We start from the raw sequence: 20,043 nt of genomic DNA, 5'->3' as shown, positions 1-20,043 counted from the left end.
AAACAGCTGTTTTTCCAAAAAAAAAATTCACTTTCATCCACATCACAATCACATTCTTTCAAAAGAAAATCAAAAGACCACAGGGGTTTTTCTGAGATTGGTAAACCTCCTTCTATGAGGAAGAAGCTTTTTTCCAAAAGAACTCTTTCGGAAAAAGGCGTGTGTGGATGGGGAAGAGGGAGTTCTTTCAAAAGGAGAGGAAAGAAGAAAAAGCACAGGTGCCCTGATGGTCACCCCATCCATAGTAATCATAGCTTAAATGCGAGAGAGCATTCATTTAGTGTGGACGCTATCTTTTGAAAAAGCTCATTGCTTTTTCAATGCTCTTTTGCTGTGTAGACGCTCTCTTTAGGAAGACTTTTCTTGGAAGGTCTCTTCCAGAAAAGTTTCTTCCAAAAGAAGCCTGCAGTCTAGACATAGCCTTAATCTCAGTCTCTTACTCTCTGTCCCTCCTCTTATCTTTCCTTCTGTCTTCTCACTCTCTCCCCACCTTCTAACTGGGGAGGCTTTTAAAGGCCCCCAAGCAGGCCTGAAGTGGAGTCAGCTGGCCCCAATATGCCTGAACCAGCTCTCTGCCAGCTGCTCCTAATTGCTCTGCAGCCCTCCATCCCTACTTAGCAGGCATTTTTCCCTTTTTGGGCTACCTTTCCTACACTCTGTAGCAGCCCTGAGATCTGACCATGTCACTACAGACACACCATTTCTGAACCCAAGGAGGTCGTGGACCTGCAGTCCCACTCCCACTGCATGGCCCTCCCTCCCCCGCCCCAAGGACAAATGGCAAGAGTCTTTAGAGGAGGAACACAAGAAGAGCAATGAAGAGCTCTACCAGGAAAGCCAGGCTCTCTTCAGGACTCAGTACCCTGAAGGCATCCAGCACCCTGAAGGAAGAAAAAGTCGGGACTCATGAGGCATATCCTATCAAGAAAACTCTGGCACGTAACTACCATTTTAATGTATTATTATACTGTATTGCCGTACTAGCTTCTGTTTGGGAGACCCCACGGTTGCAGCCATTTTTGATGGATGTGAGCTAGGAGCATTCGGAATCTCCAGTCCCCAACTCCCTGGGATACACTCTGCCTTTCATTCAGCCCCACTGCCGCCACAAATTTCAAGATGGCAGCTAAACTGGCTGGGCAATTGGCTTTTGTTGCATGCTAAAGCCCTGACCATTGACTGACTGTTTTCACATCTGTACAGGAAAATAAGTTTGCTTTAGAGACAGCATATCTATACAGCTCTAATGGCTTTTCACAGGCTTATGTACAGAAAGTCTGAGAGCAGCTAAGGCTTCAAACAATGTGTGTGGAACCCAGACTATTCTCTGCACTCTCAGCAGTGTGCAGGGGAGATAAAGCAGAATCAAAACCAAGAAAGTTCTCAGTTGTATTCTGGAGGGATCGTTGCTGCAGTATAGTTTGCAACTCACTTCTACTCCTGCAGCACTTTTGGGCAGGGGGAGGACAGGACCATCTCAGTGAATAACTTCCCATTGTGTCTTGCTAATCTGCCCTTTCCATTTTTAAAAAAGTCCATTTTTTGCCTTCTACTTACCTACATCAGTATAATCTCATCAAGACTATGGGCAGCCTAAATGGGATGCCCAGGGAATTACTATCCAGCCTACCCTCAGATGACCTCCCTTTACTCCTCCTAACAAAGATAAACACCTGCAAGTCACAACGTAAGTGACAAAGCTAAACTGGGAACGTAATTGCTAGGACCTCCTCCACCAACCTCCAAAGCACAACTGCAAACCCCAACAGCTAATCTTGCATGCCCCAAAATCCCAAGCATATACCACTAGCATTACATAGATACACATTCATCTCTAATGTCTCCCCAAGACTGAACAATCTCAGGCAGGGGAAATCAGAAACATGTTTAAAATACCACTGTAGGCTCTTTGGAATGTGAACAACTACTATTTGAGTTTTTTCTCATATTTTCCCAGCTATGACACCTGAAGTGACTAGACTCTCCAGGACTGTGCCATTAACAAAGATCTGAGGAAGTGGGTCTGGCCCACGAAAGCTCATCACCTAATAAACCATCTTGTTAGTCTTTAAAGTGCTACATAGTTCTGTCTTTTGTTTCATTAACAAAGACTGAGTGACTGGCTCACCTGAGAGGGAAGAAACTGAGAACTTGGGTTGAGATGTTTGAAGACCTTATTGCAGGTTCCTTCAAAAACAAAACAAAAACAAATATGTAAGCAGCATATGAAGGAATGCATCCCTTACAGCTAACTGAACGTGGGGAGAGACCCTAGGTGGGGTACAGAGAAGGATTGGGCATGTGAAGGGGACATTTAGATTGCTGGATTTAAGAACCTGAGAGGAAAAGGACATTGTTTATGAACACTGATTGTGGGGCTTTCCCAAATTAATGCCAAGTTACTTTCCTCCCTTTTATTAAAAGTTTCTTTTCTATGCTCAGACTCTGTGCTTGTGAAAAAATTGCCTCTCAGAGGCACCCATGGGTGGTGTATGAATTTCCCAGGTTACTAAGTGGGGGCTTGAGCCAGTCCTGTGTTGGATGGATGGATGGAGAGGAATCTCTGGATATTGAGCTGTTAGCTCAAGCTGGTAGAAAGGTTATACAGTGAACCCTCGTTTATCGCGGTAGATAGGTTCCAAACCCGACCGCGATAGCTGAAAATCCGCGAAGTAGGCTTTGAAAGCCGCGGAGGGGCTCCGGCGGGGGAGCAGCCCAGGCGCGCCTGGGATGCCCCCCCGCCGGCTTCCCCCAAGGCTTTGAAAGCCGCGGAGGGGCTCCGGCGGGGGAGCAGCCCAGGCGCGCCTGGGATGCCCCCCCGCCGGCTTCCCCCGAGGCTTTGAAAAAAGTCCGCGAAGTCGTGAATCCGCGATGGTCGAACCGCGAAGTAGCGAGGACTCACTGTACATAGAACTGGAGGTTGTTTTTTAGGTCAGACAGGGGAAAAGACAAGAAGTTTTCCAGACAGAACTTGGATAGAACCCAAACAGCCTCTGCATATTCACAGTTGCCAGCAAAGCAGCACAGAGCATTGCTGGCTCCATGCTGTGAGTGGATTTGTAGGCTTTTTTTTTAATTTGACTACAAGTCCCATCATTTATCTGGCTTCCACCTAGCTTCTGCGTCCCACAAGCCACAGCAAGAGTAGTCCAGCAGAGCAAATGATTGTAGAATAGCCTCCCAGAATGCCATGCACTTAGTGCATACCAAGCTCCTGTTATATGTACACAATATGACTTGAAAGAGGCACCACTGTCCTATGTGGGCACTATATATTTTGCACACTACCTAGTGCATGTCAGGTCGCTGTGACCTAAACCACCAGGTAGCCAAGTCCCTAGCTGAAAGAACAAGTTTCTCTTATGTACATTACAGTTTTAAAAGAATTTTTTCTAGAATATCAGTAACTAAGGAAGAGGAAGCAAGACTTTTGCTTATTCTTTTTTCCTATAGCAGGTTATGTCAATTGCATAAAGATTTTATCTTTCCGGCTACTAAGCAAAACTGACAGTTTATGGTTAATACCATGTGTTCTGAGGAATAGTGCTTGTTCTGTACTCCCCATTGATACAAGCTGCAGAAAAAAAGACTGAAACCAGCAACAAAGAAGTTGAAAGAACTTCTGCAAATGGAGATTACACACATCTTCTCACTACCTCTGGAGAGAAAAACATAACAGCTGTTCATCTGAACAATGCAATGTGAGGTTTCTAGGTGGATGAAAAAATCAATTAGGTGTCTTTTTCATTCTGTAAACACAATGAACTAAAGGAAGTCCGAAAACACAGTGTAGGGCAAAAACAACCATCCTTCCAAAAGGCTTCTCAGAAAATGAGCTATTAAGGTCACTTTCCTAATTTCTATGGCTTACTTGACTGCTATTGCTCAGAATTCTCAGTCCTTTGATTTAGTGAAGTACTGCATTCAGTTACTTCAGAACTATCTGTCAAGTCAAAGAAACATAGCTGTGCAAGTACCCAGAGTGAGAAAGTGTTTGATTTATTCAGCTGGATATTTTTGAACCCAAAGCCATTCCTCCTTTATATCCACAGAGCACAATATCTCCAACGAGCCATTTCTTTCTGATTTCTATCCAACTTCATCTTCAGTTTGTAACTACCTGTGGCATTATGAAATATTTTTAAATAATTTATTTTGCCATGCAGCTTTTAGTTCTACCTTTTGCTACACTGAAAACTCATTTTTTTTTTTTAAAAAAAAGTCCATTAAACATTAATTTATTTCTCAAAGCCCTGGAAATTCCTCTTCCATGTTAACTCAAAATGTGTCCCAGAGTTTAATTTCATCCTAAACTGAGTATTAAATAAGTTCAGCATTGTAAACAGTCTTTCTTATTACATTTGTTTTGAAAGTTCCTCTCTGAAATGTAGAACATGAACTAACATTCCAAACTTTAAATTATATACTCTATTTCCTAGAGACAGGAACTTCTGTCAGCCAGATCCTGCAACATTAAAACCTAGACTTAATACTTCTCGTAAGTCCTATCTCCAGAAAGGCTATGAGCCTTTTCATAGCCTGTGTTGGGATTGGTACCCCCAATCACCACCAGCACACGTATTCTATTTCACCTTTATTAGAAGATCACTTCTGTTTTAAAGCAACCAAGTCTTGTGGGACCTGTCATAGGTGACTTTATATGGCACTTTCATTCCCTTCATTTTTGTTACTCTTCTCTGAACCTTCACCAATTTTTCCACATCTTTCTTGAAATGTGGTGCCCAGAACTGAGCACCAATCAGTGCAGAGTAGAGCAGAAGAAGGACTTTTCATGTCTCGCTCACAACACTCATAACATGGTGTCTATTCTGTAGTTAAGAATCAATAAGAGACTTGGATATCATGCACAAATGAAAAATTTGGTTTCCTGTCACATTTTGGCTTTTAGTGTTAAAGATTCCCATATTCCTAATTACAATGATTATTAACATCTTTTGAAGAGTGTGAGAGTATGAATACATTTAAAACTAGCAAATATATCTAGTTTAAACTCAAATAATTCACTACCGTACATGCTTATACTTTAGATACATTTTGACTTAACATGTTTTCATGGGTTTAATATGGATATGTTCATAAGTCAGCAAAAGTGATTTTTTCCTTTGCTCTTGGTTGAAATATGATGAGTCATACAATCCATTGAAATTCCCAACTGGCATCAAGAGGAGAAAGAAATGCCGAAACACATTAGTGGCATAAATTATAGAGAACAGTTTAAATCAACCACAGTCTGTTTTTTACACTAATAAGACAGAAGATAATCTTGTCTTTGGGTCCGTAATATCTGTTGTGGCCATTGAACACAAAAGCTGAGAACTCCTGCATGAAAGATTTTTTTTGTTTTTAATACCCATTTTCAAATCTAAGTCCCAGGAAAGACTACACTGCAGTCAGAGGCAGGATTGCAGCACATGTACTAGCTTTGCTAGCTAACTTCAGCAACAATAGTAGTAGAGCCCAGTTGCAACTTCATTATTATCAGAGGCAACTGGTGTCTACAAGACAAGGGGGTGCAGGGAGGGCCACCCACAGGGACAGAGAAAGTGTATGTGGAGTCACCCCATTTAGCAATTACAATTTTGGCAAGAGCATGGGGGGGGGGGTGCACCTCCCAATTGCTACCACAAGTGACCTATACTTACTATTAATTCGTAGTAGTAGTAGTATTCCAGCTAACTAGGTCAAAGCTAGCTTAGATACATCTTCAAATGCTGCAGTCACTCTGCCTACTGAAGTTATCTCCAGTGAATCTAAGCTGGGCTGGCCCATCCTACTTTTCAAACACCAGAAAAGATTACACACAACTTGCACTGTCCAACACCTGATCTCAAACGGTGGTTCAGATTTCAGAGAAATTCTCCTTCACATGCATTGCTGGTATATGTTTCTTGATAGTTATCCAAAGACTGAGAGTCATCTCTGCCATTTATTTATTCTACAAACTATCAGGGAAGATATAAAAATAGTAACATTTCTCCATTACAATCTCTCATTAATCAGTCAGCCTGTCATGTGGAGACCCATGGTAAATCTCATTGTTTAAGAAGCTTGAACATAACATATAGGGCAATGAAGTGATGGTCTTCTGAAGATGGATGACATGTTCATAACAATGCCCAACTGCTATGAATTTGATACTAGCATTTGTCTGACTCCTGGCCATCCAAAATATGTGTCAAGAAGAGCAAGGAGGAGGAGGTGAATTAGTAGGTTAGCCACAGAGACAGACAATTTTAGAGGTATTATGATAGACGTAGTAATACAAGACACACTTTAGAAGCAGGAGAAGAACCTAAGCACCCCAATGACGTGTAGGCTGTGGTCAGAAAAATCCTAGTCAGGTAATAAAATGGATGGCACAGCCAGAACAGAGCAAACAAATTAAACATTAGGCAATCAAATTTTAGTTCACATATAAATATAAGACAGTTCTGAACTCACCTATAGAAAACACTATGCAATAAAGCAAAAGTAGTGTTTCAGAAAACTGTTTTAGGGAGGTAGATTTTTAGTTCTTTTGTTAGCAATAAGAAAACTCTTAAAGTTTGATTATTGAATTATGGAGTAGGATAAACACATCTTCATGGTATAGAAAAATATCATCAAGTTGATTTCTGTTATTAGTTCTGGTAGCTATACTGGTGATTTTCATACAATAAAATGTAGCTGCTCCCGTTTAAAAGGATTGGCTTCCTGAAATGCTAAATACCTCCTTGGATGAAAAGATTGATTTTAGTATATGCCTTTGCTCAAATGTAGGATATCTGACAATTTTATTTTAACTATGCTTATTCCCGTGAGGATTTCTGCCCTCATGCTATAATGAGTTCCTAAGTATATGTCAGAAAAAGGTCTATAGAATTTAATAGAATATAATTTTTGCACAGAATGTTTAAACTAAGCTAGACAAAATTCAGGTATTTTCAAAGATGCTCAGTTCCCCTAGGCTCCCTTAAAAAAACCCAGACATAACACTCTATTTCTTAGGAAAGCTTATATCCTAAGGGTAGGTCTAGACTACACACTTCTTTCAAAAGAAGATTTTGAAAGAGAGCATCCAAACTACATAAAGCAGATAGAAAAAAAAGGGCACCCAGAACCACTTCTGGCCAAGATATGGGAGCAGCATTTACTTCTGGGTGCTGCTACATGCCCTTTGCAGAGACACGTGCTTAAAGGGATCTCCCTGACAGCCATTTCTCTGCTGCTGCAGCTGGCTTGCCTACCTCTCAGAGAGACAGCAAAGCTTCTGCAGTGTGTGCTGTGGTTGCCCTGCTTCCTTGGACACCATAGCAGTTTGGTTTTTTGTTGGTTTTTCTGGTTTTGCATCTCTTTTTCGCCAGGGAGCCAGAGTTGCCCCTGGGCAGATGATGGCCCCACGCTGCCATGCTGGAAATTCTGCTGCACCTCCATGACACCATCATGATGCTCCTGCCCCATCTGGATTCAGAACCCAGCCTGGAGTCCCTCGCCCAGAGTACTGCACCAAGGGCCTTGCCACCGAGCTTCCTCGTGGAGAGGCGCTTTAGGAGGCTGGACACCAGTTCTGACTGGTGGGACCATCTCATCATGGAGTGGTGAGACAACCAGCGTTGGATCCGAAACTTCTGTATGCAGAAGGCCACATTCCAGGAGCTGTGTACCTGGATCGCCCCTGCCATACGACAGGACTCCCACTTGCCGTCCGCCATCCCCCTGGAGAAGCGGGTCGCTATTGCCCTGTAGAAGCTGGCAACCCCCAACAGCTACCGCTCGGTGGGACACAAGTTTGGCGTGGGGAGATCTACTGTCGGTGCTGCCTTGATGGAGGTAAGTCACTCTTGGGGGACAGTCCCTGTGGGGTTGCGGTGCTGGAAAAGGGGGACTGTCAGGAAAGGGCAGAGGGAGTGGGGGCGGCATCCTGACCTCTCCCTGCCCTGCTGCTGGGGGGGCTGTGTGAGGAGGGGCTCAGGCACACCCTCTAATTTCCAGTTTTGTGTGTTTCTATTTGTCTCTGCTGGTGGTGAGGGTCATCAACTCAGAACTGCTGCACAGGATTGTTCGCCTTGGAGACCTGGACACCATCATGGCCGACTTTGCTGGGCTATGATTCCCAATCTGCGGAGCTGCGCTTGATGGGACTCACAACCCGATCCCGCACTGCCCCATTGAGCAGCCCAGTACATAAACAGAAAGGGCTACTTCTCCATGGTGCTGCAGGCCCTGGTCGACCACCGGGGACAGTTTACAGACATTTGTGTCAGGTGGTCAGGCCAGACACGTGATGCCTGCATCTTCTGTAACTCCCACCTGTACCTGCAGGCTGGAACATTCTTCTTGCAGCGCAACTTTGTGGTTGGGGGACACACAGATGCCGATGTGCATCGTGGCTGATGCGGTGTATCCAGGGGCGGATGAGAGTGCCGCGGGGCTCAGGGTAGCGCCGCGGGGCCCCGGGCAGCAAAATTTTGCGGGGACCCCCCCCCTTGACACAGCGCATGCGCCGTGGTGCCAAGGCGCATGCGCAAGGCCTCAGGAAGCGCGGGGCCCGGGGCAGCCGCCCCGCTCGCCCTGCCCTAAATCCGCCACTGGGTGTATCCCCTTATGCCCTGGTTCATGAAGCCCTACACTGGCCACCTGGATGCGAGCAGAGAACAATTTAATGCGCATCTGAACTAGGCTCACTTGCAGGTTGAATGTGCCATCGAGCATCTAAAGGTAAGGTTCAGGTGACTGCTCACTCACATAGACGTGGGGGAACACAACATCCCCGAGGTGGTGGCTGCATGTTGCGTGCTCCGCAACCTGGTGGAGAGGAAAGGGAGGGCCTTCCTCCCAGGGTGGGGGACATGGACTGATGTTGTGGGGAGGCAGTTCGAATAGCCCCGGACAGCTGCCATCCCCCAGTCACACCAGTCCAGAATGCGCATCCGGGAGGCCCTGAGTGAGAGATTCTCAGAAGGAGCTGAATGACTCTCTCCAGGGCCTCCCCAATGGGCGTTGGGGCCTGCCCCCCCCAATACCTTTCCCCCCACAACCCATCCATGCCCCACTTTCAGGACATTAAACACAGACACCAGGTTTTGTTTGAAAAATAAACTGCATTAAAGAACAAGCAATGTAAATAACAAAAGCACAGTGCTGGTTTCAAAAATAAACTTTGTTTTAAATATAAAAATGTTTCTTTAACTGCGGAGGATGGGATGGGTGGAGGGAGGCTCAGGGCAGAAGGCATCGCCTGGACTGCAAAGTCCTGCCACCTGAGGTCTGTGGACCTAGATGTGATCGGGGTTGAGTGGGGCCTGGGACAGTAGGGGGCTGGGTGCGGGTGGGCTGCAGCTGAATTTGCGATGGCAGGGGGTGGGAGGAGTGGGGGGGGCAGGGAGTGAGGGGGAACGGAGGGGCGGGGGGGGGGCAGGAGCAGGTTGAGCAGGAGAAGCGGCAATGGGGACAGGATCTGGGAAGGCCATGACCTCCCAGATTGTGACACTGTTTGTTGTCTGCTGCTGGATGAGCTTGTCCAGCAAGCAGTCATGCCACAAAGCCTCTGCCCATGTCCTCTTGGCTATGGTCTCCTCCAGTCTTTCGAGGACCCAAATGTGCTGATACATGAGGTCTTGATAAACACGCCAGTGTCTGTGGCTTCCATGGGCCTGGCTGGGTGGTGGGACAGGTGTTGCTCGCCGGTCAGGGACAGCCGGTCCGGCTGTGGAGGACAGGAGGGAGAAGTGGTCAGTCATGCATGCACACACTGTCACTGCTTGTGAGCAATGAGTAACTGTCCTTGGAACAAGAGACATCAATGTTCTGACAGTGAGCCCACGTGTGGCCTGGCCAGCAGCCCCGGTGTCCAGGGCAACATCCTACCCCCCTCTCCACCACCACAACCACCACAGCCAAGCAGCCCAGGGAAGTGTCCAGCCACGGTGGGTTCCCAGGTGTTGGAGAGAGGCCTGGAGCAGCTTGGCCCTCCCAGGGACGTCCCCCACACCCTTCACGTGGCAGCACTGTCTGCGGGAGCGGTTGTTGTGTTGCACGTGCACACATGGCCGAATGCTACGTGCGACATTGTCAGTCTGTGTGGTGTCATGCGTACGCCCTTGTGCCCAGCCTGCTTCCTGCAGTGCCTGGCAGGGGAAGGACGGCCCTTCCTGGGGTCAGACATGTGTGGGGCCCTCCCCAGGCTGTGAGCAGCTGCCCATGTGTGCCCTGGGACTGCACGTGCACGGACAGCTGCACGCTGTCCAAGCCAAACATGACACATGAAGATCATGTCCCATCCCCTGTGCTCCCACCTCCCCGCCCTGTGTGTGTGGCAACCTCACAGCACTCACCTGACAGGACAGGAACAACAAGGGTGTTTAGTGGCAATGGAGTGTCCACTAGAGCTTTTTCCTGGAGGCCTTTCCCCTCCCGAAAAAACTGGCTCCCCCACATCCACACACGCCTTTCGAAAAAGGTGTTATACGTCGTAAAATGAGGTTAACCACTGTTGAAAAAAAGGCTATATTCTTTTGATTTAATTTCAAAAGAACACAGTGGCAGTCTAGATGCAGGTGAAGTTTTTTCTAAATAAGGGCAATTTTTTCAAAAAAATCCTGTAGTCTTGACATAGCCTATGAGACAACTATCATTTTGTATTAAATACAAGTTTGTAGAGCCTTCTTTATAGATCCTTCTTGGTTTCATCACTATTACAGTCTATTGGATTATTACTACATGGTTAGTAATATTATTTCATATATTTTGATATTTTCAATGCTTTAGGATTTTTTAAAAAAAATTTGTTGGGAGCAGCATTTGAATTTCTCTTTTATATTGATATTTTTAACAAATTGGCCAATGCAATAATTCTTAATTTGAAAATGGAAAATATTCTCAAATAGAAAAATAACCACAAACCAAACAAAACCCTTAACACACACAAATCCAGTATCACTTCTGAATTGGTTTCTAGAATGGGAGTTGAAATAGAAAACACACATACAGCCTAAGCTACCTGTCCTAGGAAACCCACGTGACTAAATTAAATGTTATAATTTTATGCCATGTACTCCATTTTAATTAGATTATCTAGAAAAATATGATTTGCTAGCTAATGGATGATTTGCAATAACTGACCAATCTATTACATTGCGTAGGTGTCTTAAATACCTAAGTAAATTGGTTGTACCTCCTGAAGAGGAGGGACACTGGAAGCATTAATTCTCTATGGCATGTTTTCATGCATCATTAAAAATAAAGCTAAAAGTGCCACAAGTAAAATTTATTGCAGGCCCGGTGGTTTACCATTAATGTATTTCTCTGCCATTTGGGTCTAGATGCATCCTGGATATATTGCTCCTTAATCTTTTAGGTGAAGGCTGTGGGACCATTGCTCCCATTTCAGGGGTCTAGCAGATAAAGTTCCAGGCCAATATTATCATAGCCTTTCTTGCATAAATCGAACAGTGTGCTAACTGAAAGAGCTGGAGAAAAACATTAATAAATAATGAACATGTACTGAAAACAGTTAAATGAACTTTCTAAATAAGTTTGAAAGAGTCTTTTTCTGTGTTTTTGTTTGTTTTTTGCAGGGTGGAAATAAAGGGCTAGTATATGTTTGAAGGAAAGCAGGTGAGTGAGGAAGAACACACGTGCCAATCTAAAACTGAGAAGGCAGACCTGTGTTTGAAAAGGGAAAGAATCTCAGAGTAGGAAGAATTTACATGTCTGAGACAAGGGTGCCATTTATGGTGGGATAGAGGGATAGTAGCCCCCCTGAAATTGGAACCTCTGGATTTCATGCTTGAGGTTTGCTTAAAGCCCATGCTCTGACTCCAGAGGCAGTTCTTCAGTGCAACAGAGTTTCAGCTGTTTGAAGCTTTGCCTTCGGGGCAGAGAGTTTGTTACAAAAAGAGGGAGGCAGAGTGAGTCAAGACTTGTCATTCAAGTGGTTAAAGGATCATTAGATCATCCTGGAAACATTGCAGGGTACTCCATTTAAATAAAAGATAGGAGGGAAAGAGAAGGAATGACTGTTGTGCTTCTGGGATTTGCATTTGGATCACTGTGTTAACTTATAAATGTTCTTCAAAAAGGGGAGAACAGGGACTAATCCAAAGATGACTGCAAAGAGTTATAAAGGGATTTCACAAAACTGGGTGGTGATAGGGCAGCACAAGGGCAGGTGGAATTCAGTGTTGATAAGCCTGAAGTAATGCACATAGAAAAATATAATCCTAATTATAAATACAAAAATGATAGGGTCTAAAATAGCAGTTACCACTCCAGAAAGAGATCTTGGAATCCTTGTGGATAGTTCCCTGAAAATCTGTTCAATGTGCAGTAGTGGTCTAAAAACTAAAAAGCTAACACTACTGGGAATCATACATAAGACAAAATACCATATTGCCCCTATATAAAGTTATTGTATGCCCACATCTTGAATACATTATGCAGATCTGGCCACCCCATCTAAAAAAAAAAAGATATATTGGATTTGGAAAACGTACAGAAGGGGCAACAGAAATTAGGGGTAAGGAACAGCTTCCCTAGGGCTACGTCTAGACAACAAGCCTCTTTCGAAAGAGGCTTTTTCGAAGAATATTTCGAAAAAGCTTCTTTTGAAGAGATCTTCTAGACAGCAACCAGTTTTTTAAAAATGAGAACTGCTTTTTCAAAAGAGAGCACCCATGCAGTCTGGATGCTCTCTTTCGAAAAAGCCCTGTTTGCGTTCAATAATGCCTTTTTTCAAAAAGGCATTATTCCTCGTAAAATGAGCTTTTCTGGGTTTGAAAAAACTGATGCATTCTTTTGATTTAATTTCGAAGGAACATGGCAGCAGTCTAGACACAGGTGAAGTTTTTTTTAAAAAAAGGTCACTTTAAAAAAAAAAAAAAACCCTGTAATCTAGACACACTCTATGAGGAGAGATTAACAACACTGGGACCTTTAAGCTTGGAAAAGAAATGGCTAATGGGTGTGGGGATATGTTAGATGTCTAGGAAATCATGAATGCTGTGGAAAAATAGAATAAGGCAATGTTATTTATTCTTTCACTATCATAACACAAGAAACTGACCCAATTAAATTTACAGGCAGCAGATTTAGAACAAACTAAATACATTATTTCTTTCCACAATCCATTTGTGGAACTCTTTGCCAGGAGATGGTGGAAAGGCCCAAACCATAACAGGGTTCCAATAAGGTCATGGTGCATCAATGGCTACTAGCCACAATAATCAGAGATGGTGTCCATCACTTCTTTCCCAGAAGCTGGGAATGGATCATGATGACAGCCTCTTCTGTTTATTCTTTCTGAACCACATGGCACTGGCCACTGATGGAAGATAGGATACTGAGTTAGAAAGACCTTTGGTCTGACCAGTGGTGAAAGTAACTTAACATTTCTTACAGCTACTTTCCTATTGCAACCCAGATCCCTGTCAGCTCTTTAACTAGCTCCCTGCTGGCTTTTGCCACAACTCAGCCAGCTCTTGCTGGAGCTGTGTACCAATGTGCACCCATTTACCTTCACCACTGGGTCTAACCCAATATTTCCATTCTGATGTTCTTATAAAGAGCTAAAATGTATCTGCCCCCCTTTCTATATCCCACTAGACTCCCTTTCCAGAGCTGAGATAGAGCCCAGAAGTCCTGACAGGGGTCTGTCTCTCTCTACAGAGTTAGTAACAAAGAAAGAATATACATTTTAAGGCTAGCCAGTATCCCTTGAGTGACTTGCCAGAAGAGGACAAAATATGTTAGGGCTAGAGCTGAGTGGGTCAAATATTTATTTAATTTTCTTTCTTTTATATTGGAGTTAGATACAGTGTTTCTGTCAGCTAACTGCTAAGTTGTCGGGGGGGGGGGGGGAAGAGTTTTCCAGTGCTGGATAGAGATCTTGGAGGAGGCAGATAGGGTTGGTTTCCCCCCTTTCCAATTTGGTGAGTAACACTGATGAAGCCTCTGTCTTCAGTTTGCCCTCTCATGTTCTCCCCCCACCCGTTAGGGCATGCACAGGTTTCCCCTCTCCCTATGAAAATCTGAAGTGGCATCCCGGGTCTGAGGTGAGGAAGCTATGCAGGCAATTCTACAAAAGCAAAAATAGTTTCGCCATCTAGCACAGACAACTAGAGAAGCACATTAAAAACAGCTTATCTAGCTACGTTCAACCAGCTGATCAGTACCAAACATAGCATTAGAACATAATTGTATATTTATATGTGTACATATTATTCCTATCTCAGTAGAATATGTAATCAGGAATCATTTTAAAGGAATACATGAATATACTTTTCTTTGGGATATTATAATTTAAAACATTTACAGATATTATCTGACTTTTAAACAGACATTTGTTATATTCATTCTTTCTTGAACTGCTGGGGAGGAAAGGGGGAAAAAAATCTATAGTTGCCATTTTGGAGAGACACACATATAGTGTGTAAGCTCCCCCTGGTGGTCTGCACCACCACAGCACTTGACTGTAAAATAGTATTTCTACAATAGTGTTCCATTGTAACACTAATTACCAGATAGGAAGGGAAACAAACGGCAATGAAACTAGAAAGGCAAGGGGGCTGGAAATTAAGGATTTGTTTAAAAAGAGGAGGCTAACATCCTGTCTTGTGATGCTGGCAGGTCAGACGGCAGCTCTTGCCCCAGCTGTAGGCATTAGCTAAGAACTGACAACTTCATAGCTGGAGACCAGACCAGGTCACCTATATGTTAGTTTTGTTCAAAATAGGAATTATTCCTATGAAAATGTTTTTAGTATTTAAGTTCTATGAAATGTTTGTAAATTGCTACATGCATTAATCCTCCTATAATACCAGTATACCAGGCTGTAAGAAAAGATGTAAATTTTGCTGTATAATTTTGAAAATGTTTGAGCTGAACTTGTGAATTCAGGCATGGGAATCATCTCCTTCCCCACACCCAAAAAGACTATCAAAGTCACATGGGTCACAATAAAAAGGATTGGTTAATGTGCCAGACCTGGCAAATGCTACATGCCATAAAACTCATCCTATGGGCTTGGAAGCTGAAGGAGGGAAATCAAACAAAGCCATGGGAAATTTTTCTATCACTTTGGCTGTTTGAACTCTGAAGAGCCAGAGACTCTAAACTAATGCCAGAGATTCCTCAGGGGATATCTCCTCCCTGAAAGACTTTGAATTGGCAGATTACTATAACCCTGTCACTCCTAGGATTTGTGTGTATATTTTTGCTTGCTTTTTCCTAGTTAATAAATCTTTAGATCATTTATCATAGGTTTGGCTACAGGGATTATCTTTGGTATAAGATACCAGGTGCCAGCTGATATGGAGTAAATGACTGCTCTTTTGGGACTTGAAGAAACCTGAATGTGGTGTGATTTTTCATGCAAGTGACCATTTATCACTAAGTCCAGTTTGTCTTGGTGGCAATATAGACCAGACAGTTTAAAGGAACACAGTTCACATTTGTTACTGGCTTGGTGGAATCTAATTCTAGAACACACCACCAGTTTGGGGTGGCTGCCTTGTTTTTGACAGTCTGTCCTCAGGCAGGTACTTGCAGTGGTGTGCCATTCTAGACAACGTGACGGGTATGCAAAAGTAGTCAACATTATCCCTTCAAATTTATTCAGCCGGGTTAAATGTGTTTTGGTTGATCAAATATTCTCCATTTATTTTACATTTCCAGATAATGTTACTGAAGATATGCATTATGTAACAGTGCTTATGAAAATACACAGTATTATTAAAATTAAACTCCTAAGACTGTGCAATGTATGTGTATGAGACTCAGTTACAAACAATTTATTGCAGCCTTGTCAAGCACACTGCAATTTTATGCTGTACATCTGACAGAACTTGTACAGTCTTGAATTTATAATTGCAACTCAGCCTCTCTTGGTAAACTGTCTGAGCCAAAGGGAACTCACCACTGCCCCAGGCTCACTGAACCAGTGGGGAAAACCTGCCAAGCCTGCTACACTTGCAAAGTTTGAGAGATCTGACTGTAGTCAGAAGAATCAGCTGAGAAAGCATTTTTATTAAGAGGATGATGTTGGCAATTGCTTTATGACTTACATTTGTTTAAAAAAAATTATATGCAGCCTACTAAATCAACCACAGAGCGAAAGAGAGAATTTAGCAATATATTAAAAGAATTACATCCCAGATTTTCTTAACTCATTGATATTTGAAAACATTTTCTCATTAGATTGATGATTGGGATTTTTTCCCTGCCCTTTTATTTTGTTTCTTCAGAACCCATCTCATTCCAGTTGCTATCAGATCTGCTAATTTTAGGCCTTTGAGGATAGTTTTGCTCCTGTTTTCTCAATTTTCTACATGACTGTTTGTATTATAGTATCCATAGCTGCATGCAGCTCTGTGGCATTTAGTGCTTTATTAATACAAGAAAATACTGAGCATTGCTCAAGTCTCAACAGACACGAATGCTTCCCTGCTCAGAATAGCATTGTATCAATGAGAGAAAATTCTTCCCAAAAGACTGAAAAGACCTCCCATGATCATACACACACACACACACACACACACACACACGGGCGCTCAAGGCCTTAACTCAATTTTTTGTTTTTTTGAAAAATAAAATGAAAGTGCACATGCTTCATTTACATCATTGCTCTGGGGTGGAACTGGGAATGGAGGAGTTCAGTATAAAGGCTGGCCCAGGGAGAGAGGACTATCTCAGTCCTCTCTCACCACAGCAGCCTTGGGCAGGTGAGAAGCACCTCTAGCAGGCATAGCCAGGTCCAGGTTCCTCAGTCCCCTGTGCTCCCCAACCAGAGGGACCAGTGCAGCAAACTGTGCATATTCCCATAGCCAGAAATATTCCTATATGAATGGGAGGGGGGCTTCAGCCACACGGAAAAGACACCCCCTTACCTCATTAAAGGGTGCCTGGGGGGTAGAAGGCTCGGGGTTGAGCAGTCCTTGATGCCCCTTTCATTGCCTGGTGAGTGTTTCTTTTCTCTATGAACATAAGAACGGCCGTACTGGGTCAGACCAAAGATCCTTCTAGCCCAGTATCCTGTCTACCGACAGTGGCCAGCACCAGGTGCCCCAGAGAGGGTGGACCGAAGACAATGATCAAGCAATTTGTCTCCTGCCATCTCTCTCCAGCCTCTGAAAAACAGAGGCCAAGGACACCATTTTATCCCCTGGCTAATAGCCTTTTATGGACCTAACCATGAAATTATCTAGCTTCTCTTTAAACTCTATTATAGTCCTAGCCTTCACAGCCTCCTCTGGCAAGGAGTTCCACAGGTTGACTACACGCTGTGTGAAGAAGAACTTTCTTTTATTCGTTTTAAACCTGCTACCCATTAATTTCATTTGGTGACCTCCAGTTCTTCTATTTAGGGAACTAATAAATAACTTTTCTTTATCGGCCCTCTCCACACCACTCATGATTTTATAGACCTCTATCATATCCCCCCTCAGTCTCTTTTTTTCTAAACTGAAAAGTCCCAGTCTCCTTAACCTCTCCTCATATGGGAGCCGTTCCAAACCCCTAATCATTTTAGTTGCCTTTTTCTGAACCCTTTCCAAGGCCAAAATATCTTCTTTGAGGTGAGGAGACCACATCTGTACACAGTATTCAAGATGTGGGCGTACCATAGTTTTATACAGGGGCAGTAAGATATTCTGGGTCTTATTTTCTATCCCTTTCCTAATAATTCCTAGCATCCTATTTGTCTTTTTGACCGCCGCTGCACACTGCATGGAAGTTTTCAGAGAACTGTCCACGATAACTCCAAGATCCCTTTCCTGATTTGTCGTAGCCAAATTAGCCCCCATCATACTGTACGTATAGTTGGGGTTATTTTTCCCAATGTGCATTACTTTACACTTATCCACATTAAATTTCATTTGCCATTTTGCTGCCCAGTCACTGAGTTTGGTGAGATCTTCTTGGAGTCCCTCACAGTCTGCTTCTGTCTTGACTATCCTAAACAGTTTTGTATCATCTGCAAACTTTACTACCTCACTGCTTACCCCTTTCTCCAGATCATTTATGAATAAGTTGAAAAGGATTGGTCCCAGGACTGACCCTTGGGGGACACCACTAGTGACCCCTCTCCATTCTGAAAATTTACCATTTATTCCTACCCTTTGTTTCCTGTCTTTTAACCAGTTCTCAATCCAAGAAAGGACCTTTCCTCTTATCCCATGGCCATGTAATTTACACAAGAGCCTTTGGTGAGGGACCTTGTCAAAGGCTTTCTGTAATCCAAGTATACTATATCTACTGGATCCCCCTTATCCGCATGTTTGTTAACCCCATCAAAGAACTCTAAGGGTATGTCTACACTACCCCGCTAGTTCGAACTAGCGGGGTTAATGTAGTCATCCGCAGTTGCAAATGAAGCCCGGGATTTGAATTTCCCGGGCTTCATTTGCATGAAGCCGGCCGGCGCCATTTTTAAATGCCGGCTAGTTTGGACCCCGTGCCCCTTTACAGAAACCATGTTGACTTTTGTCCAACAAATTATGTTCTTCTACATGCTTCACAATTTTATTCTTTACTATTGTTTTGACTAATTTGCCCGGTACTGAAGTTAGACTTACAGGTCTGTAATTGCCAGGATCGCCTCTAGAGCCCTTTTTAAATATTGATGTCACATTGGCTACCTTCCAGTCATTAGGTACGGAAGATGATTTAAAGGACAGGTTACAAACTACAGATAATAGCTCAGCAGTTTCCCATTTAAGTTCTTTTAGAACCCCCTTGGATGAATGCCATCCGGTCCCGGAGATTTGTTAACATTAAGTTTTTCTATTTGTTCCAAAACCTCCTCTAATGACACTTCAATTCCGGACAGTTCCTCAGATTCACCACCCACAAAGGACGGTGCAGATTCGGGAATCTCCCCAACGTCCTCAGCCGTGAAGACTGAAGCAAAGAAATCATTTAGTTTCTCTGCAATGGCTTTATCGTCCTTGATTGCTCCTTTTATAGCTTGATCATCTAGGGGACCCACAGGTTTTTTAGCAGGCTTCCTGCTTCTAATGTACTTAAAAAACATTTTGTTATTTCTTTTTGAGTTTTTGACTAGCTGTTCCTCAAAATCTCTTTTTGCTTTTCTTATTACATTTTTACACTTGATTTGACAGTGTTTATGTTCCTTTCTATTTATCTCACTAGGATTGGACTTCCACTTCTTAAAAGATACCTTTTTGTCCCTCACTGCTTCTTTTACATGGTGGTTAAGCCACGGTGACACTGTTTTAGGTCTCTTGCTATGTTTTTTAATTTGGGGTATACATTTAAGTTGGTCCTCTATTATGGTGTCTTTAAAAAGTTTCCATGCAGCTTTCAGGGATTTGGCTCTAGTCACTGTGCCTTTTAATTTCTGTTTAACTAACCTCCTCATTTTTGTGTAATTCCCCTTTTTGAAATTAAATGCCAGGGTGCTGGACTGCTGAGGTGTTCTTCCCACCACAGGAATGTTGAATGTTATTATATTATGGTCACTATTCCCAAGTGGTCCTGTAATGGTTATCTCCTGGACCTGATCCTGAGCTCCACTCAGGACTAAATCGAGAATTGCCTCTCCCCTTGTGGGTTCCTGCACCAGCTGCTCCAAGAAGCAGTCATTTAAGCCATTGAGAAATTTTATCTCCGCTTCTCTTCCTGAGGTGACATGTATCCAGTCAATATGGGGGTAATTAAAATCCCCCATTATTATAGAGTTCTCTATTTTGGTAGCCTCTCTAATCTCCCTCAGCATTTCAATGTCAGTATCGCTGTCCTGGTCAGGTGGTCGATAATATATCCCTACTGCTAATTTCTTATTATTGGAGCATGGAATTTCTATCCATAGCGATTCTATTGAACATGTTGATTCATTTAATATTTTTATTTCATTTGATTCTACATTATCTTTCACATACAGTGCCACTCCGCCACCCACCTGGCCTGCTCTATCCTTTCGATATATTTTATATCCCGGTATGATTGTATCCCACAGATTTTCCTCATTCCACCAGGTTTCAGTGATGCCTATTATGTCAATCTCCTCATTTAATACGAGGTACTCCA

The 20,043-nt window shown here is 43.3% G+C and overlaps 1 protein-coding gene across 2 annotated transcripts in view; it reads right to left on the bottom strand.

The window, feature by feature from the left end:
* Positions 1 to 2,197, bottom strand: part of DNTT (DNA nucleotidylexotransferase) — a 191,483-nt gene extending 189,286 nt beyond the window's left edge. For both annotated transcript variants that reach the window (XM_075935207.1, XM_014581825.3), the window contains exon 1: positions 2,129 to 2,197. The gene's annotated coding sequence lies outside the window, so the exon portion shown is untranslated. The remainder of the gene's footprint in view (positions 1 to 2,128) is intronic.
* Between the last annotated feature and the right edge of the window lie 17,846 nt (positions 2,198 to 20,043).

Source organism: Pelodiscus sinensis, chromosome 8 (assembly GCF_049634645.1).
Source record: "Pelodiscus sinensis isolate JC-2024 chromosome 8, ASM4963464v1, whole genome shotgun sequence".
Taxonomy (NCBI): Eukaryota; Metazoa; Chordata; order Testudines; family Trionychidae; genus Pelodiscus; species Pelodiscus sinensis.
The sequence above is the reverse complement of the archived record's forward strand: the minus strand, read 5'-3'. Positions and strand labels throughout refer to the sequence as shown.